Below are 18,990 nucleotides of genomic sequence, written 5' to 3' on the forward strand. Positions count from 1 at the left end.
GCAAGCTGTCAAACAGGCTAATGGGGATGTCAGTGACTCTCACAGAGTTTACTGGGAGGACAACCTCTTGTACACTGAGCATAGGGAGCCTAAACCTGGAGCTGCCAGGAGATTAGTGATTCCTCAGGAGTACAGAAAGTTCCTCCTAACTCTTGCACACGACATTCCCCTAGCTGGGCATCTGGGACAAATGAAAACTTGGGACAGACTTGTTCCATTGTTTCATTGGCCTAGAATGTCTGAGGACACAAAAGATTTTTGTAAGTCCTGTGAAACCTGTCAAGCCAGTGGCAAGACAGGTGGCACCCCAAAGGCACCCCTTATTCCACTGCCTGTGGTTGGGGTTCCCTTTGAAAGGGTAGGGGTTGACATAGTTGGCCCCCTTGACCCTCCTACTGCTTCAGGCAATAGGTTTATCTTGGTGGTAGTGGACCATGCCACAAGATACCCTGAAGCAATTCCTTTAAGGACCACTACAGCACCTGCAGTGGCAAAGGCCCTCCTGGGAATATTTTCCAGAGTGGGCTTCCCAAAGGAAGTAGTATCAGACAGGGGAAGCAATTTCATGTCTGCATACTTAAAGGCCATGTGGAAGGAGTGTGGTGTAACTTACAAGTTCACAACACCCTATCATCCACAAACAAATGGACTGGTGGAGAGATTTAATAAAACTCTCAAAGGCATGATTATGGGTCTCCCTGAAAAACTCCGCAGGAGATGGGATATCCTTCTACCATGCCTCCTTTTTGCCTACAGGGAGGTACCCCAGAAAGGAGTGGGCTTCAGCCCCTTTGAACTTCTTTTTGGACACCCTGTTAGGGGTCCACTCACACTTGTAAAGGAGGGTTGGGAACAACCTTTAAAAGCTCCTAAGCAGGATATTGTGGATTATGTACTTGGCCTCAGATCAAGGATGGCTGAGTACATGAAAAAGGCCAGCAAAAACCTTCAGGCCAGCCAAGAGCTCCAGAAGCAATGGCATGATCAGAAGGCTGTTTTGGTTCAGTACCAACCAGGGCAGAAAGTGTGGGTCTTGGAGCCTGTGGCCCCAAGAGCACTCCAAGATAAATGGAGTGGACCCCACACAATTGTTGAAAAGAAGGGAGAAGTCACCTATTTAGTTGACTTAGGCACTGCCAGGAGTCCCCTTAGGGTGCTCCATGTCAACCGCCTGAAACCCTACTATGACAGGGCTGATCTCACCCTGCTCATGGCAACTGATGAGGGACAGGAAGAAGACAGTGATCCTCTACCTGATCTCTTCTCTTCCACAGAACAAGATGCTCTTGTGGAAGGTGTAGTTTTGGCTGATTGTCTTACTGCTGAGCAGAAAGACCATTGCATAAATCTCCTAGATCAATTCTCTGAACTCTTCTCTACTGTGCCAGGTACCACTTCTTGGTGTGAGCACACTATAGATACTGGAGACAGTTTACCTGTCAAAAGTAAGATCTATAGGCAGCCTGACCATGTCAGGGACTGCATAAAGCAAGAGGTGCAGAAAATGTTAGAACTAGGAGTGGTTGAGCACTCTGAAAGTCCATGGGCTTCTCCTGTGGTACTTGTACCAAAACCCCATTCCAAAGATGGAAAGAAGGAAATGCGGTTTTGTGTAGACTTTAGAGGTCTCAACTTGGTAACCAAAACTGATGCTCACCCTATACCCAGGGCAGATGAGCTCATAGATACACTGGCCTCTGCCAAGTATCTAAGCACTTTTGATTTGACTGCAGGGTATTGGCAGATCAAATTGTCAGAAGATGCTAAACCTAAAACTGCATTTTCAACCATTGGAGGACATTACCAGTTTACTGTAATGCCTTTTGGTTTGAAAAATGCACCTGCCACTTTTCAAAGGTTGGTGAACACAGTCCTGCAAGGGCTGGAAGCTTTCAGTGCAGCATATTTGGACGATATAGCTGTCTATAGCTCCAGCTGGGATGTTCACCTGGTCCACCTATGGAAAGTTTTGGAGGCCCTGCAGAAGGCAGGCCTCACTATCAAGGCTTCAAAGTGCCAGATAGGGCAGGGGAAGGTGGTTTATCTGGGACACCTTGTTGGTGGGGAACAGATTGCACCACTTCAGGGGAAAATCCAAACAATTATTGATTGGGTTCCCCCTACCACTCAGACTCAGGTGAGAGCCTTCCTAGGCCTCACTGGGTATTACAGGAGGTTCATTAAGAATTATGGCTCCATTGCAGCCCCTCTTAATGACCTCACATCCAAGAAAATGCCTAAAAAGGTATTATGGACAGCAAACTGTCAGAAAGCTTTTGAGGAGCTGAAGCAGGCCATGTGCTCTGCACCTGTCCTGAAAAGCCCTTGTTACTCTAAAAAATTCTATGTCCAAACTGATGCATCTGAATTAGGAGTAGGGGCAGTCCTATCACAACTTAATTCTGAGGGCCAGGATCAACCTGTTGCTTTTATTAGTAGGAGGTTGACCCCTAGAGAAAAGCGTTGGTCTGCCATAGAGAGGGAGGCCTTTGCTGTGGTCTGGGCTCTGAAGAAGTTGAGGCCATACCTGTTTGGCACTCACTTCATTGTTCAGACAGACCACAAACCTCTACTTTGGCTAAAACAAATGAAAGGTGAAAATCCTAAATTGTTGAGGTGGTCCATATCCCTACAGGGAATGGACTATACAGTGGAACATAGACCTGGGAGTAGCCACTCCAATGCAGATGGACTCTCCAGATATTTCCACTTAGACAATGAAGACTCATCAGGTCATGGCTAGTCTTATTGTCCTTCGTTTGGGGGGGGGTTGTGTAGGAAAGTACCATCTTGCCTGGCATGTTACCCCCATTTTTCACTGTATATATGTTGTTTTAGTTGTATGTATCACTGGGACCCTGGTAACCCAGGGCCCCAGTGCTCATAAGTGTGCCTGAATGTGTTACCTGTGTAGTGACTAACTGTCTCACTGAGGCTCTGCTAATCAGAACCTCAGTGGTCATGCTCTCTCATTTCTTTCCAAATTGTCACTAACAGGCTAGTGACCATTTTTACCAATTTACATTGGCTTACTGGAACACCCTTATAATTCCCTAGTATATGGTACTGAGGTACCCAGGGTATTGGGGTTCCAGGAGATCCCTATGGGCTGCAGCATTTCTTTTGCCACCCATAGGGAGCTCTGACAATTCTTACACAGGCCTGCCACTGCAGCCTGAGTGAAATAACGTCCACGTTATTTCACAGCCATTTTACACTGCACTTAATAACTTATAAGTCACCTATATGTCTAACCTTTACCTGGTAAAGGTTAGGTGCAAAGTTACTTAGTGTGAGGGCACCCTGGCACTAGCCAAGGTACCCCCACATTGTTCAGGGCCAATTCCCCGGACTTTGTGAGTGAGGGGACACCATTACACGCGTGCACTACATATAGGTCACTACCTATATGTAGCTTCACAATGGTAACTCCGAATATGGCCATGTAACATGTCTATGATCATGGAATTGCCCCCTCTATACCATCCTGGCATAGTTGGCACAATCCCATGATCCCAGTGGTCTGTAGCACAGAGCCTGGTACTGCCAAACTGCCCTTCCTGGGGTTTCACTGCAGCTGCTGCTGCTGCCAACCCCTCAGACAGGCATCTGCCCTCCTGGGGTCCAGCCAGGCCTGGCCCAGGATGGCAGAACAAAGGACTTCCTCTGAGAGAGGGTGTTACACCCTCTCCCTTTGGAAAATGGTGTGAAGGCAGGGGAGGAGTAGCCTCCCCCAGCCTCTGGAAATGCTTTCTTGGGCACAGATGTGCCCAATTCTGCATAAGCCAGTCTACACCGGTTCAGGGGACCCCTTAGCCCAGCTCTGGCGCGAAACTGGACAAAGGAAAGGGGAGTGACCACTCCTCTGACCTGCACCTCCCCTGGGAGGTGTCCAGAGCTCCTCCAGTGTGCTCCAGACCTCTGCCATCTTGGAAACAGAGGTGCTGCTGGCACACTGGACTGCTCTGAGTGGCCAGTGCCACCAGGTGACGTCAGAGACTCCTTCTGATAGGCTCCTTCAGGTGTTGCTAGCCTATCCTCTCTCCTAGGTAGCCAAACCCTCTTTTCTGGCTATTTAGGGTCTCTGTCTCTGGGGAAACTTTAGATAACGAATGCAAGAGCTCATCCGAGTTCCTCTGCATCTCTCTCTTCACCTTCTGCCAAGGAATCGACTGCTGACCGCGCTGGAAGCCTGCAAAACTGCAACATAGTAGCAAAGACGACTACTGCAACTCTGTAACGCTGATCCTGCCGCCTTCTCGACTGTTTTCCTGGTGGTGCATGCTGTGGGGGTAGTCTGCCTCCTCTCTGCACTAGAAGCTCCGAAGAAATCTCCCGTGGGTCGACGGAATCTTCCACCTGCAACCGAAGGCACCAAAAAGCTGCATTACCGGTCCCTTGGGTCTCCTCTCAGCACGACGAGCGAGGTCCCTCGAATCCAGCAACTCTGTCCAAGTGACTCCCACAGTCCAGTGACTCTTCAGTCCAAGTTTGGTGGAGGTAAGTCCTTGCCTCACCTCGCTAGACTGCATTGCTGGGAACCGCGACTTTTGCAGCTACTCCGGCCCCTGTGCACTTCCGGCGGAAATCCTTTGTGCACAGCCAAGCCTGGGTCCACGGCACTCTAACCTGCATTGCACGACTTTCTAAGTTGGTCTCCGGCGACGTGGGACTCCTTTGTGTAACTTCGGGTGAGCACTGTTTCACGCATCCTCGTAGTGCCTGTTTCTGGCACTTCTCCGGGTGCTACCTGCTGCTAAGAGGGCTCCTTGTCTTGCTCGACGTCCCCTCTACCTCCTGGTCCAATTTGCGACCTCCTGGTCCCTCCTGGGCCACAGCAGCGTCCAAAAACGCTAACCGCACGATTTGCAGCTAGCAAGGCTTGTTGGCGTTCTTTCGGCAGGAAAACACTTCTGCACGACTCTCCACGGCAAGAGGGATCCGTCCACTAAAGGGGAAGTCTCTAGCCCTTTTCGTTCCTGCAGAAACCTCAGCTTCTTCTGTCCAGTAGAAGCTTCTTTGCATCCACAGCTGGCATTTCCTGGGCATATGCCCATCTCCGACTTGCTTGTGACTTTTGGACTTGGTCCCCTTGTTCCACAGGTACCCTAGATTGGAAATCCATCGTTGTTGCATTGTTGGTTTGTGTCTTTCCTGCATTATTCCTCTAACACGACTTCTTTATCCTTAGGGGAACTTTAGTGCACTTTGCACTCACTTTTCAGGGTCTTGGGGAGGGTTATTTTTCTAACTCTCACTATTTTCTAATAGTCCCAGCGACCCTCTACAAGGTCACATAGGTTTGGGGTCCATTCGTGGTTCGCATTCCACTTTTGGAGTATATGGTTTGTGTTGCCCCTATCCCTATGTGTCCCCATTGCATCCTATTGTAACTATACATTGTTTGCACTGTTTTCTAAGACTATACTGCATATTTTTGCTATTGTGTATATATATCTTGTGTATATTTCCTATCCTCTCACTGAGGGTACACTCTAAGATACTTTGGCATATTGTCATAAAAATAAAGTACTTTTATTTTTAGTATAACTGTGTATTGTGTTTTCTTATGATATTGTGCAAGTGACACTTGTGGTACTGTAGTAGCTTCACACGTCTCCTAGTTCAGCCTAAGCTGCTCTGCTAAGCTACCATTATCTATCAGCCTAAGCTGCTAGACACCCTATACACTAATAAGGGATAACTGGGCCTGGTGCAAGGTGCAAGTACCCCTTGGTACTCACTACAAGCCAGTCCAGCCTCCTACAATGTAGCAGACTGGAATTGCCCTGGTGTGTACCATCTGTACCCATGACACACATTTAATTGTCCGACATGAGTACCAACATTAGGAATTGACAACCGCCTGTCCTGTATGGAGGGACAGGTGGAAGTGACCCCATAGCATTTGGCGTCATGGCGGAAGGCGGTCTGCACTGCTGTACAACTCCTCATTGGTTAACATGGAGGTCTATGGAGCACAGGAACCAATAATGATCAACACCAGCGGTGACAATGTTTACCGCCGCAGACGTGACCGCCATTTTCTCTGTGCCACTGCACCTGATTCCTGACTCTCTACAGATCAACACCTCCACTGCGTGTGCTGCTGTGTCCTGTGTTTGGAACCCGCAATTGCCTGTGCTACAAGGGAAAGGGCCCCAGCCTTTACATCAGAGGAGTTGGAAAAGCTTTTGGATGGGGTACTACCCTTGTATGGGCAGTTGTATGGGCCTACAGACCAACAGGTGAGCACCTTATGGGTATGTTGAAGATGTAGGTGAGTGCTGGCTGTATAAAGATCTATGTGTGTGCTGCCAGTGTGTCATTTGGGGAGTTCATTTTTGCTGCATGTGTATGCAGAGGTACGGGTCATGTGTGGGCTTGATGTGAGATCATTGCAGTATGTAAGCTATTTCAGTTACAGAATGGAGTGTTGAGTTAATGGTGTCCATTCACCTGGGTTCCCTATGCAGGTCAGCGCCCATCAGATGAAAGGGTGGTGGCGAGCCATCGCCAAGGACGTACGGACCCTGGGGTCCATAGCTGGCAGAGCACCCACTTCAGGAAACGGTGGGAGGACCTGAGACTCTGGGCCCGGAAGACCGCAGAGGCCCAGCTGGGGATGGCCTCCCAATGAGGAAGGGGTGCCCGTCGGACCCTGACCCCCCTAATAACCTGCATAATGGCAGTGGCTAATCCTGAATTAGATGTGCCCCTGAGGGCAGCGCAGCAGCCATAAGGGGGTGAGTACACACTGGATGGTATACTTTTTTGTTGCCTGCCATGGTGTTTGGGTGCAAGGTACTAGTCAGTGGATGCCCCAATATGCCGGTTTAGCTAATCTAGTGGAGTCCTGCTTAGCAATGTAGGGTGGTAGGTATATTTGATAATGGTACGTAGCTGCCATCCCATGGCAGACATGGCTTAATGAGTCCCAGTAGGTGTGCAGATAGTAGTGTTTGGGTTCATTTCTTCTGTTGTTCCCAGGTAATGGTTTGGCATTGTGGTACATAGTGCACAGTGTTAGTCCCAGTGAGTGATTGTGATGTGTATGCCATATGTGCTGTTGTTGCTGTAATTGACCCTGTGCTCCCTTTCTTTCATCCCCAAACTCTCTCCTTTTCTCATCCTGTCCTTGTGTGCATTAGCATCATCTGGCGAAGGAGCAGGGGCACCGGCGAGTGGGGGAGCTGCAGCCCATGGGGACAGAGTCCACCGACGCCGAGGGGACCATTGGGTTGGAGGGCGAGGGGAGCACCACAGGGGAGACAGGAGCTACGACTACACACTCTGATTCCTCCTCTGCTGGAAGCTCTCTGGTGCTGGCGGACCCCTCTGGGACCACCCCAGCCACATCATCTTCCGCCTCCCCCGTACCGGCACCGTCCTCCCAGTAGCCCCCCACCCAGTTGCCTGTGCCCGCTCACCCAGGTGGTGGGCGTCTCCTTCGCCCCAGGCACCTCAGCCCTTGCCCCATTCAGCCCTGCTGGCCTCACTGAGGAGGTTATTGACCTCCTGAGATCCATCTCTATAAGGCAGTCAACCATAGTGAATGCCATCCAGTGGCTGGCATCCCAGATGCAGCAATGCAATGCCTACCTGGAGGGCATTCACGGTGACTTGGCTACAGAGATAGTTTCTGGCTCTGGCCTCCTCTTTGACGGCAGCCAGTGTCCCTGGTTCTTCCGTCCCCCCTCCAACTACCTGTTCCCAGTCCCAAAGCCCTCTCCCCCCACCCAGCCCATGCACATAATCAGACCAGAATGCACTCAAGACAACAGACAGGACTCACACAGACAAGCACAGGCACCACACTTCACTCTATAAGCACACACACAGCCAACACAAAGCAGCACATACAACAACAGACACTACCTCCACTGTCTCCGCCTCCTCCTCCTCCCTCACAGTCACATCAACACTCACACCTGCAAGCACTGCATCATCAGTCCCAGATCCTGCCACCTGTACAGCCTTACCCACAGTCACCACAACAGCAAACATGCAGACTAGTACCCCATACACCACATGCGCAGTTACCACCACTACCATCACAACCTCATGCAGCACACCCACCTCACTTGCAGACACTGCCACAACATACATTCACACGTCCTGTTTGCCCTCTCCCACCCTGTCTGTCCCCTCCAAAGACCCATAAATGCTCCCACTCAGACACTCAAAAGCCATCCACCTCACACACGCATGCTGTCCATGCACCAGCAACCCAGTCCAGCACAACTACCTCTCCTACAACCACTCCCTCTACCTCCATTCCCAAACCTTCTCCCACAATCCGCCCCATTGGATCTAAGAAACTTTCCCACCTTTACCTTTTCCCTCCCCCACCCTGTCTGTAAGAGGAAGCTCCCTCTTCCCCAGCCCAGTACCTCCAGCTCCCAGTCCACTCAAGTCCCTCCCCCTGCAGCTACACCTGCCACTAAGGGGCAAAAGAGTGGCACTCCGGCCCCCAACTCCAAGCCACCACCTCTGCCCCCTAAGCAACAGAGCAAGGACACCCACCCTCCCAAACCCAAGTCAAAGGACCCCCTCACAAGAAAAACACCCCCACACAGCCTGAGGTGCATGCCCCTGCCCAGTGGAGTGACTTGGCCTGTCAGGAGTCAAGTTGGGCCGTGGAAGTTGCCCTGTGGCATATCACTGACATTGGACTGGCCAATAGCCCTTTCTATAAATATTTTTGTCATTTGTTTTATTGAGGTCGCTTTTCCCACAGAATTACAGTGGTTGGACCAGAGGTGTGTCCTGGCTTTCTTTGTTCCTGGCTTATGTTGTTGTTGAATTTCTCTGCAGATAGTTCTCAGTATGTGGTATGTGTGTATGATGTGTGTTGTGTGTGTGTGTCACTCTCCCCTCCCTTCCTTGTGTGCTAGGTGGCTGTACTCATCATACGCGTTGCTACTCCTGGACTGCCATTGCGTGGTGCAGCATTGGCAGGACTTCCTGTTTGTGTTCCATGGTGGCTGCGGACTCCTCTGTGTCCCTGGAGGTGAGTGTTTCCTTTCTATGATTCATTTCCGCCAGGCTTTTGGTGGCGGAGTTCCCATCCTGGAAATCCTGGCGGTTTGCTATGTGATATGATGATGGGCGGGGTGTGGTGTTCCGCCAGCCTGAAGATGGCAACTGCCATAGTCAGTGGACGGACCGCACTGGCGGTTCGCGTGGTACATTGGCTGTCTATGGGAGGGATCACCGCCATGGTCATAATTTGGCGGTCTTCACTGCCAGCCTGGCGACGGACCTACAACCATCACCGGCGTGGCAGTCAGTGACCGCCAATGTCATAATGACCACCATAGTGCCACTTGTGGTTACCTGGTGCAAGTGAATGTTGGCCATTCACCAAATCTACTCACAGCAATATCAAGGAGTCTGAATGTGAGTGAATGACATTCAAGATACATACTTCCACATTTCAATTTCTGTGAAACATCTGAAGTTTCCCTGCTTAAAAAGTGGTATCTCTGCACTAGCAGTATAAAGTACTACCTTTAGGCCTAAAATCAGCCTCACAAACCTTCCCAAAATGTATGGCAGCGGTTGGAGGAAACAAAATATCTTTGTATATCCTTACCTAAACGATTGGCTGATGAAGAGTTCCTGCTATTGCAGACAAAAAAACCTTTTCAAATTTGTGTCAATACACTAACCAATTTAGACCTTTGTATCAACTTCCAAAAGTCTACTCTACAGTATTCCCAGTACAAAGATTTCACTACCTGGGAGGTACACTGAACACACAATCCGCAAACGTCCGTCCTTTGGAGGAAAGACTATCATCAATCACCCTGAAATGTCACAATCTTCTACAGACTCACCATCCATCTGCAAGGCAGATTGCATCTCTATTGGGATGGATGGCCATTTGCATCTTCATAGTTCTCCGCTATTGGATTGTTCATAGATTCACATGCTTGAATCATTACCTGTCATCGATGTGGGACTCCCACGGTACCATAGAAAGCAGTAGAGAAAAATCTACATAGAAGTTAATGTTAAATACATGCACTTTAATGGCTTATCAGTTTTATTTAAATGACCCAAAGTCCAGCCATTCAGGTGCCACCACCCTATTAAACCCTCACAATAGAGGCTCCAGTCACTCAGATTGTGTTACAGGAGTCTCACTGAGCTCTGCTCAGTTTACTGTTTTTTCTCAAACCTTGAGAAGATTTCTCTCCTGAACATCCTTTGTTCTTTATATTCACATATATTCTGACTGAATCAACATTTTAGAACCAACTTAAAAAGGATTACTTAAACCCTATGGAACTTATGAAATGAGGCTCCACTCAGATGACCCATATATGGACTGCATCTACTGACTTTATCTGGAGCACAAAGTGGAAAACTGTACGACTTACCACACTTTTTAGCAAAAAAAATTGAGAAATAGAGAGGCTAGCCTGCTGTTCTGTTCTCCAATAACTAAAATCTAAGGAATGCCCTCTATCAAAAGAGGACAGTGATGGGTTCTTAAAGACTGTAACATCCCGCAAAAGAGATAGGTCTGGTGAAATATTGTCTCCGGGATCTCCTCGTAAGGCTATGAAAAAATCTCAACGGTGCTCTGGTGGGCATTCTAACAAACACAAGGAGTGCCCCTTTTCCTCAAAAAAGGAAAAAATAACACCACAAAAGGTTTATTCTGAACCCTCTACTCCCTCAAAGAGGCTCATTCAATGAAAACATCAAAATCATTGCCATTGTCAACAAAATATCTGATGGCAGTTTCTACTTTAACATTCACCTTTTCATCGACTACACCGCCGTCGATGGTCAATTAGTGGACGGCTGCTTCTACCATGACCACGACTACTTCAATGTCAACATTTACAACAGCATCTTTGCCCATGATCATCTTGTCATCACCTTTATCATCAACAACGATCATAACAGCCAAAATAATTTCCAAGGTGAAGGCCCCATCGAGGGTGACATCACTGACAAAGATGACCCTGTCCACAACACCAAAGACGAAACGGTCAAAGTCAGAAACTCAGTTGATGGGGGAATATCTGTCAGCAGAACCGCCAACAAAGGAACCATCGACAAGGTAACTGTTGACGAGGGAACCATCAACAGCAACATCGTTGGAATCCATCCCGTTGTCGAAAATATCGTTTATTTCATTATCCTTAATAACAGTTGAACGTACATCTCCAACACAGACAATTCTACCATCTCACACCTCACCGAGTAAGGTTTCGCCTGCCCCACTAACAGATCTCTTGGATGATAAAGACTCTGAAGAGGAAGGTGGCTCATAGCCCAGCGAACAACATATGTTGTGCCCAGGCTACAATGAGGATGAAGAACAGTATTATGACAACATTACACTGCTGCAAAGTAGTCTGGACGCTACCAGAAACAGTACTCCGTTTCTGGTGAAAGGAACAGCAGGAGCCTGCAAAATAAATGCCAATGGCTCTAGTAAACAATTTGCAGCTGACCTCAGAAGACAGGGATGGCTAAAGGCCACATCTTTCCATCCAGAGATTCAAGCCAAGATAATAAATATGCCTTATAATGGTGAGTCACTAAATGGGAAACATGTGGACGATGTGCTTCAGTCCATCAAGACTGACACCAAAACAGCCAAATTCCTTGGAACTCTGCAATTCAGGAAACAGCTCATTTGTGGAGCAAGGGGCAGAGGTGCCTACTTTTTTAGAGGAGGATACCAATCCTACAGACAGCAGTACCAACCTTACCAAGGTCAGTATCATCCACAATACTCCCAGCAACACCAACAACAATGCAGACAGCTGCTGTCGGCAGTGTACAAACATGCAACCTAGGGAAAACTATCCTCCCAAGGCAGAGACACAGCCAGTAAATAGTGACTGCTATATGGTGCCGGCTGCCCCCCGCAGATCGTCAACTCAAGTTGGGGGTCTAATTTCACATTATCTCCATCAATGTTCAGATAAAACATCCAACAGTTGGGTGCTCTGTGTCTTCACCCAGGGGTTTACCCTAGAGTTTATCAAAACTCCACCAAATGCTCTACCAAGAGGAGCACTACCTCAAAGAACGCCTGATTCAAATATCAGCCACGCTGAAGAAAGGGGCAGTAGACATGGTTCTGAAGACTCATAGAGGAATCAGTTTCTACGCTTACTTCTTCCTTGTCTAAAAAAAAGACGAGAGATTGGCGCCTTATCTTAGATCTTTGGAAACTCAACAAATTCTTAAAGAAATGGTCCTTTCGCATGGTGACTCTTCAAGGTGTACTGAACCTTCTCATCAAGGAGATCATATGATGGCCTTAGATCTCCAGGATGCATACTTCCATGTTCCAATCCACCCAAAGCACTGCACATTTCTACGATTCAAGGTAGACAGTACCCACTACCAGTCCAGTGTGCTACTGTTCGTACTGAAATGAGCACCATGAATTTTCACCAAGATGCTAGCTCTAGTGCAGCCTATCTCAGACAGGGAGGAGTGCATGTATTCCCTTACCTGGACGACTGGCTGATAAAAGCATCCATATATCAGCATGCAGCAAAGGAAACAGCAACCTATGAGTATTCCATAGTCTAGGTCTCATGGTCAATGACCAAAAATTGCACCTAAGCCTCACAGCAATCTTAACCTTCTTGGTAGCATTGCTGGATACAATCTAAAACAAAGCTTTTGCCTCGCAGGACAGGCAAATTAAAATTCTGTCACAGACATTAAGCACAAAAAGGTCCCATTCTGTCTGAATCTACAAATCATACCTAGAAATGCTTTTCCTCTTGCATCCCTCTCATTCCAAAGTGCCGCCTTAACATAAGTCTGCTACAAGAGGAGCTAGACAAACAATTGTTAGAGACATACGACTTGTTCGACGACGCATTTCAAATTACTCCAAGCATGATCCAAACCAGGCTTTGGTGGTCACAAAATCAAACCTATCCAATGGTCTATTGTTTCTGCCTCAAATTCCAGAATATTTAATAACAATGGATACATTCCTGGAGGGATGGGGGTCTCATTTCCAAGACCTGGCAATCAGCGGAAAATGGAACCTCTTGCGGACCAAAATGCACATAAACTTCCTGGAGCTGAAAGCCATTGCCTTGGTGTAGAAATCTTTCCTGACCAAGATAGCACGGTGATTGGTACTGATGCAATTAGTGAGAGGCCCAACATGGGAACAAATTTACATAAATACTTGCTGAAGAAGAAAACAACGTGGCCCAGATTTAAGAGGGACTAGCGCGTCATTATGCCACATTAGTGTAATTTTTTATTACGCTAATGTGGCCCAACAAAGCCAAATTTTCTTTGCCATATTTACATGCACCAGGTATAATGTATGTGAGGGAATCTAAGAGATTACACTGTGCTATCTTTAGTGGCTATTTTTAACTCCTGCACAGAGCAGTCGTTAAAAGGGGGCATACCATTGATTTCAATGGGTCCCTATGTCCTCAAAATTTTGGCACTAATCTGGCACAGTACATCAATGGCACCAGAAATGTTTACGCTATTGCCCCTACCCTGAGCCATGGTGCACCATATATGAAATAAAGTGTACACATGGTAGCGGTAAGGGAGGGGCGCTAAGGGGTGCAAGAAAGGTGGCGCTGCATTGGATTCAGCACCACGTTTCTTAAATTCAGGCCTGTATTCAGAAGAGACTGGCAGGTTACATGTAGGTCCCATAGCACTCTTCATTTTCAGGAAACTGGCATAATATTTGATGGTTAGTTTAGCTGCAGTGCTGCACGAAAGTAGGTCACCACACTCTGAAAGTCTGCTTCCTTTCTAAAGCGATGCAATTTCTTACACCACTTGAGTACATAGGAAAAAACACCAGGTGCACATCCTACCTGAGACCATATACTGATTTGCATGCTTCTGCAAAGATCACACCTAAAGGTCAGATAGCTTGGTGACTCGCTTCTGTAGAAACCACACGGCTTGACCCATTTAGCATTTTCACCAAGATATAGCCATACATTGTGCGATTACATAAATATATTTTGCTTCGCTTGAAGTCGGAGAACAGAAACCCACATAGGGGATCTTTGTTTATCTTAGTTTTGATACGTATTGAACTCTTGAACCAGTTAGCTTGCGGTTTGCGTCTGCCATGAAGAGTGAACATGTTTGGTTCACACATGGCTGAAGGCATACTCACTTCAAACCACACATCTGTGCCAATGCTAAAAGTCTGATACTTAGGACCAATCAAGTTTCAGCACACCAGGACCACTTGCTACTAGGCTCACATACATGCTGTTCATTGCATTGTCCTTTGTGAAAACTGCTTGCATCACAGATGGAACTGGAACTTTCCTGTGGGTGATCTCTCTGTTATTTTTTGGCAGAAATACGGCTACCTGTGTGCAGTACTTTAGACATCAGATTGCATCTCCATGGAGGTGAATGATCTCCCCTGCAGTATTTTAGTAAACCTATATTATTTTGTCAAGTGTGTCTTGGTTTTTCTTTAACAGATTTCCCTTCAACAGAGCTGAACCAACAAACTCTGGACATCCTCTTCCGTCGTTGAGGCAAACCAAACTTAGACGTTTGCGACAAGAGAAAACCAGAAATGGCAATTCTTCACAAGCTGGCACCCACAGGAGGGATCATAAGGGAATGTGTATTTGATCAGATGATCAGTGATCTATGCATAAACTTTTCCTTTTATCCCGTTATTTCTAAGGTTGCTCAGGAAACTGAAGAGACAACCTTGCCAGATTCTTCTCGTGGCTCCCAGGTGGCCCAGATAATTCTGGATCACAGAACCTACTCCTTTCAGAGCAACCCCACATTCAGCTGAAACCAATACCAACATTGCTAATGATGAGCCAAGGCCAGTCCATCATCTCAACCCGACATCTTTGCACTTGTCGGCCTGGCTCCTGAGTTCAATGAGTTTGCTATGGTAGATATTGCATCTGACTGTAGGGAAATCCTTGTGAATGCCAGGGCAGAGTCCACTGAAAGAATATACAAACCTTAAATGGAAACGTTTCTGTAACTGGAGCATGGAGTCCAAAGTTCATCCTTTCACAACACCGCCAAACAGATTCTTCCGTAGCTACTTCAACTAGTAAGGTCCGACCTCTCCCATTCTTCCAATAGAGTTCATCTGGTAGTGATTTCAAGATTCAGACGATAAATAATTCGCCTTCATTATGGTCTACCAGGTTCATAAAACAACTCCCCAAGGGCCTATTCAAGACTCTTCCTCCCGCCAAAATAGCTACTCCTTTGTGGCACCTTACTGTTGTGCTTTCATAACTTATGAAACACCTATTTGAGCCCATTCACAAGGCAGAATTAAAATATCCCACTTGGAAAACAGCACTTCTCGTAGCACTCACGTCAGCCAAAAGAGTTAGCGACATCTAAGCTTTCACAATAAAACAACCTTTTCTCCAATTCAAGTCAGACAGTGTAATATAAAGGACTACATTTATATCTAAAGTCCCCTTTGCCGTCCATTTGAATGAACCAGTAATATTGAGAACAGTCTTCCCAAATCCTCAAACTGCAGCAGAAAAGTCAGTCGTTACTGTAGACTTCAAAAGATGTCAGATCAGTTATTTGTGGCCTATGGACAACTAAGGAAGGCGTTTCCAGTTTCTGAACATGGCATTGCCAGACGGATTGCACCCGCCATCCAATTTCGTCACCGACAAGCATGAAAACCATTGGCCAACATAGCCTAGGCCCATTCCACCAGAGCTGACTCCACCTTTACAGCTCTCTTTGCTGGTGTGCCCATTCTCCAGATATGCTGGGCAGAAAAATGGTCAAGCAGGCACACCTGTACTCAACATTACTGCCTGGATTCAGCTGAAAAAAGTGATGCAGCAATAGGGCAAGCAATTCTACGATGTCTATTTAATTAAGGTGAGCCAGTATTATTTCCCATCTTCCGCAATGTAATTATGTTTTGTAGTTCCAAATGCTTACAGAAAACTATTCTGATTCAAGCATGTGAATCTATCAAAGATCCAATACTAGAGAAGAAAATAAGTTACTTACTTGTAGCTGTAGTTCCCTAGTATTGGTATTTTTCATAGATTCACATGCAACCAACTCTCCTCCCCATTGAGGCTCACCTTCTTTCCACGATGTACACACCTTACTTGTGCTAGAAAATCTGAGAGACTGGAGCCTCTATGGTGAGGGTTCTAAAGGGTGCTGTCACCTGATTGGCTGCATATTGACTTATTTTTAATAACACTGATAAGCTATTAAAGTGAATGTCTTTAACATTAACTTCTATGTAGATTTTTTCTCTACAGCTTTCTACGGTACCGTGGAACTCCCACTTTGACAGTGGGGAATGATTTAAGCATGTATATCAATGAAAGATACCAATACTGGAGAACTACAGTTACAGGTAAGTAACTTATTTTCTTCCTCATGCAAGGTTGCACATGAGTCCTCTGTAGTAATGCATGGAAGACCAGTGGAATCAACTTTTCAATCGCTGGAAAGACAAGTTGACCCTATCGAAGGCTGCAAGTCAGTCTCTCCCATGGTGATCTCAGTGAAAGAATCTGATGGTGGTAGTACCATTCCATCAGGGCACATCATCCAAGACACTAATCACAAATGCTTCTCTTCAGGAATGGGGACTCAAATGGGTCCCCTTCAGACTCAGGTAGTTTGGTCAGGCAAGGAAAAGACTTGCCACATCAATATGCTAGAATTGAGAGCGGTTTGCCTTGTTCTAAAATCCTTTTTCCAGAGATCACAACAAACTCTTTCCTTGTTCGAACGACAACTATGCAGTACCTGAACAAAGAGGGATGGACCCATTCTCTCTGTTTGTCTTTCGAGAATCAAGCTATCCGGAAATGGTCAATAGGAGGCACGTAACAATAATAGCCGTTCATTCAGTAATAGTCATTCATCTGCAAGTGTTCAAAATATGCAAGTAGATTCTCTCAGTTGACACTTGCAAGAAAATCAAGATTGGATTCTAAATGACAAGGTCTTGCAAGACTATTTTCAAATGGGGCTATCTTCAAATAGATCTTTTCCTAGATGCAAACAGAAAACGCTACAACTAAGTGTTCAGGTTCGTTCAACCAGGGTCAAAGGGGCATGCCTCTTTGGTAAGTTGGTCAGGGATCTTTCTCTATGCATTTCCATCAACTTCTCTCATTCCAACAGTGACCGTCAAACTATAAAGATCCAAGACCAAATTTATACTGATATTACCAGAAAGGCCTTGCCAGTGGTGGTTCACAGACCTTCTACATCTGTCAGAGAGACCAACCAAGAGGTTTCCGTGCAGGCAGGATCTCCTGTACAAGTTCAGAGGACAGTTACAACATCCCAACCTTCCCTCACTGAACTTGACAGCATGACTCCAGAATTCCTTCAATATGGACATTCAGGCCTTTCTGAAAAATTGCATGGACATTTTAAGAGAGGTTAAAAGAACTTCCTCTAGAAGATCATACGCTTTCACATGGACAAGGATTTACTTATGATGTGCACAAAATGATCACAATCCGATTCTGTGTTAAGAAGATGTGGCCATTCCGTATCTTCTCCACCTAGCGAAATCCGGACTACAATTTTCTTCCTTTAAGGTATGTCTTGCAGCCTTTACAGCCTATAGGAAATCTCCTTCACAGGCATCTTTCTTTAAAATTACAGTGGTGAATTACTCTTTGGAAGGACTTAAGTAATCCCTCCAATTAAGCTACCCTCTCTTCCGTGGGAACTTAATATTGTTCTATCCAAACTGATGGGTCCCCCATTTGAACCAATATTATTTAGCATTCCATCCATCATCTGTTATTTTTCCTTTTGTCACCCTAAGTGGGAACGGTATGTCCCGACATGGGACTTGTGCTCACTGTGCCACTGGATTCAAGCTAGCCTGGTTGACGAGTGGTGATACTCCAAAACCTGGTAGTTCGTGCTGGACTGTTCCCATAGGAAGTAGGGTCCAGACTGATTTGCATTTGGCTGGGTCCAAACTGAGGTGGCGTGGTGAGGAAAAAAATGATGGATATGTGCCTGTGGGTGAATGTTTGCATTGCTCAGCATTCCATCCATCATCTGTTCTTTTTATCCTCTGGTAGATTGGCACAAAAGCAGTCAGGCTTAACTTAGAGGCAATGTGTAAGTATTTAGGTAGCACTCAAAAAGTAATAAAGTGAAAGCACTAGTCAAGAAAAATCACAAATGAATTTAGAAAAATTGAGCACATGTTAATGAAGAAAATTACACCAAAATGACAACACTCTACTCAGTAGACAGGGAGCTATGAAAGTTTCAGATGAAAATAACAGCAAAATTCACAAAGCACCACTCACAGCCACACTGGACCGTATCAAAGTCACAAGTTTAAGCTGACTGCCATGTAGCGTGGGTCGGACACAGGGATCAGGTTCATAATGGTGAAAGTCCAAGAGTCCACATGCATGTGAGGGCCTCAGCTGGTGCTTACTGGTGTCGGTGGGCATGGGTGGTCACTGTTTTGATGTGAAGACCAGGTCTTCAGGGAGAAGCAGTGATTGCTCCTAACATGAGGCGCCAACATGTGTATCAAAGAGCCCCAAACCTCTGAATTTTCACCTGCAGCTGAGATTTGAAGTAGGAGGAGAACAATGATGCCAGCCAAGAGTCTAGCACCTTGGGGGCACCTCTTGGGATCAGGACTCATTTTGGAAGACACCAGCAACAAGACTCAGGGAGGTCCAGGTGGTGCTGGCCAGCTGGGTAGTTGCAAGGAAGGCCTCTGAAAGTTTGTAGCATTCCTGTAGTTCAAGCAAGAGGTCCCCCAAATGATCCTTGAGGTATTTTCTGGGGATCATGGGTTCAAGGCAAACTGGTCCAGTATTCCTCCTTCAGACATCAGGGATGTCCTTCTTCTGAATCTCCCACAGGGCCAGGAGTACTCTGAGAGGTTCAGAGGGTGCCAGTTTTATAACCAGTGCCGGCCTGTGTGTGGGGAAGGCCCTCTCTTTTTCTACCCCCAAACTA

This window comes from Pleurodeles waltl, chromosome 4_1, assembly GCF_031143425.1.
Source record: "Pleurodeles waltl isolate 20211129_DDA chromosome 4_1, aPleWal1.hap1.20221129, whole genome shotgun sequence".
In the NCBI taxonomy this organism is placed as follows: domain Eukaryota; kingdom Metazoa; phylum Chordata; class Amphibia; order Caudata; family Salamandridae; genus Pleurodeles; species Pleurodeles waltl.